This window comes from Petaurus breviceps, unplaced genomic scaffold (assembly GCF_028583685.1).
Source record: "Petaurus breviceps papuanus isolate PSGF00001 unplaced genomic scaffold, PetGlider_PUasm1.0 179, whole genome shotgun sequence".
Lineage (NCBI taxonomy): Eukaryota > Metazoa > Chordata > Mammalia > Diprotodontia > Petauridae > Petaurus > Petaurus breviceps.
In genome coordinates this window covers 4,117,298-4,119,828 of record NW_027185779.1, presented here as the reverse complement: position 1 = coordinate 4,119,828, position 2,531 = coordinate 4,117,298, and the positions used below count along the sequence as shown (strand labels likewise).

The following is a 2,531-nucleotide window of genomic DNA, read 5'->3' as shown; positions in this document are numbered from 1 at the left end:
TGTGTGTGTGTGTGTGTGTGTGTGTGTGTGTGTGTGTGTGTGTGTGTGTGTAGAGAGAGAGAGAGTTGTAGAAAATCTTTCTTACAATCTTATAGAATTATTTGAAGTTGATGAAGTGTATTTCTGTTAAATAATGAATCAGGTTCTCCCGGTTTTATAAATGGTATGGAGTTAAGCCAGACCCAAGAGTATCTTCCTGGGCTCTTGGATTCTATTTAATAAATGTTAAATACTCCCCAACATGCTCTGCTGCAGTTGTGCTATTCTTCTCCCTTCCCAACACTTCCCTTCCTCATTGTCACCAAAAAAGTGCCTAATTTTGTGATAGTGACAAATAGAATCACCATATTTTTAAACTGGAAAGAACTGAGACAGCTGGCCTAAATAATTTGCCTAGGAACAGACTAGACCTGTGATTTTACTTTTACTTGCAAAGGGAACTCCCTGGTAAGCTAGGCCTCTCTACCACTTCAGCTCTTCATCCTCCCTTTGACTTATCATCTTAGAGAGCTGCCCACATCAAGAGATTTAAGTCTCTTGCCCAGAATCACACTTCCAGTCTAAGTCAGAGGCTGAACTGAAACCCAGGTTATCCTGGTTCTGAGGCCAGCTGTTTAACCACTACCAGACACTGCCTCTCTGTTTTGCTGCATAGAAATTGGTGGGTGGGAATGGGGAAGAGAATCAGTTCACAAGGATGAACTAACTTTTCAACAATATGTAATTACTTGTACTTAATTTTAGATTTCTATTAAAAACAAGGTTCCTACTTAAGTGCCGATAATAGAAATGGGTACATATATATATTTATTATTTAAAGACCTTTATTAACAGGTGCTTGCAGTTTGTGGATTTTTGAAAAAATCAGGTGTACTTTTATACAAATTAAAAATGAGGTTCTTAAAAATCTCAACTTGACCAGATATGAAACAATTTAAAAACCTTTAAAGGTGTATTGAGAAAACCAGGCTTTTTAAAAAACATGTTTGTCATTCCCAAAAAGAGACTTCTTTAGGTAAAAATAATAAATATATATATGCTGCATAGATAATGCAGAGAGTTCTAGTTATCTGGTCAACAGCAAAAAGCAAGCACTTAGGTCTTCCGTTCCAAATCTTTTGTTCATTTCTTATTATTGCTGGAATTTCATATTCTTTCTTCTTGTATGATGACTAAACCGGATGATGGTAGAGATGGTAAGCCGGCATTTACTCAGCCCCGCCCTGCTCAGCCTCGGGAGCAGACGTATTCTCAGCTGGTGGTTCGGCTGCTTTTGTCTCTTTGCCATCTTGTGGTTTAGGGTTCTCTGGGCGTCTGCGTCGGTAATTGAAGTTACGGCGGTACCGACGTTGAGGTGGCTGCTGACCCTGGGTCTCATCTCCTTGGTTCTCTTTGTCTTCTTCATTACCTTCCTCTCTAGGTTGTCTTTGACGAGGAGGGCCGGCCCCTGCGGTATCTTGGTCTATAACCCCGATACATATTCTGTCTCACTGGTCTACCTTGTTCTCCTGCACCCTGGTTGTCAGCACCCTCCATTACTTCTCCCTGTACAGGAGGGTTGGAATACTGTGGTCGACGCCCATAGGGTCTCCGCATGTCGTAAGGTGGGAAGGGACGGCGCTGTTGGGGCTGGCCTGGAGCACTCTCTGACCCCTCGTTCTTCTCTCCACTCTCACTGTTCTGGTAATTCTGCTGGTAGTTCCGTGGAGGGCCCCTATGACGTGGATAATGTCTGTAATGGTTACAGTCGGCTGCATATTTACTGCCTTGAACTGGAACACCACCAGGCCCTGTAACGTTAGCTGCCCCCGCACCCTTTTCTCCTTCAGCAACAACAAACACCACAGTCTCTCCTTCTCCTACACTGCGAAGGTACTTGCTGGGGTTATTCTTCTTTATGGCAGTCTGGTGTACAAATACATCTTCCTTGGTGTCATTCCTGTTGATGAAACCATAGCCGTTTCTTACATTGAACCATTTTACTGTTCCCAAAACCTTCGTTGCGATGACCTTCTTGTCCCCGCCGGCAGGCGCTGCAGATGTGAGGCCGCCGGGACCGCCGCTCCCTCCGCCGCTGCCGGTGATGCCGGGCTTGGTATGGGCGGTGCTGAGGGCGGGGGCGGTGGGCGGCTGCTGGGTCTCGGCCTCGCTGCTCATTGTTGCGGTGATGGTGACTGGGGCCTGCTGTGGCAGCGGCGGCTCCTCCCGGGGTGTGATGGTGACTAGGCCGGCGGCGGCGGTGGGGCTGCTCTCAGGGCTCTCCGGGGTCCGCTCTCCGCTCCCGCTCCCGATCGAACTGTACATATATTTTTTAATGAACTTGCTGTCAAGTAAAATTGGGGAGGGTGGGTCCCAATTTGAGCTGTCCTGGGTTTACTTCCAGCCAATGAAGGAGTTTGTCCCAGGGTTCCCAGGTAGGTGATTCCCAAATCACTGTGGGTATGTGTCTCCCCTTCTCTAGTTAGGTCAGAAAAGGAATGGTATGGCAGGGGCCTCTTGTGAGATAACTTAGCTCTGGGAAACTTCAGTTA

General features: G+C 46.5%; 1 pseudogene; it reads right to left on the bottom strand.

Annotated features, from left to right (window-relative positions):
• Positions 1–806: 806 nt before the first annotated feature.
• Positions 807–2,312, bottom strand: LOC138160105 (Y-box-binding protein 1 pseudogene; annotated as a pseudogene).
• Positions 2,313–2,531: the final 219 nt, after the last annotated feature.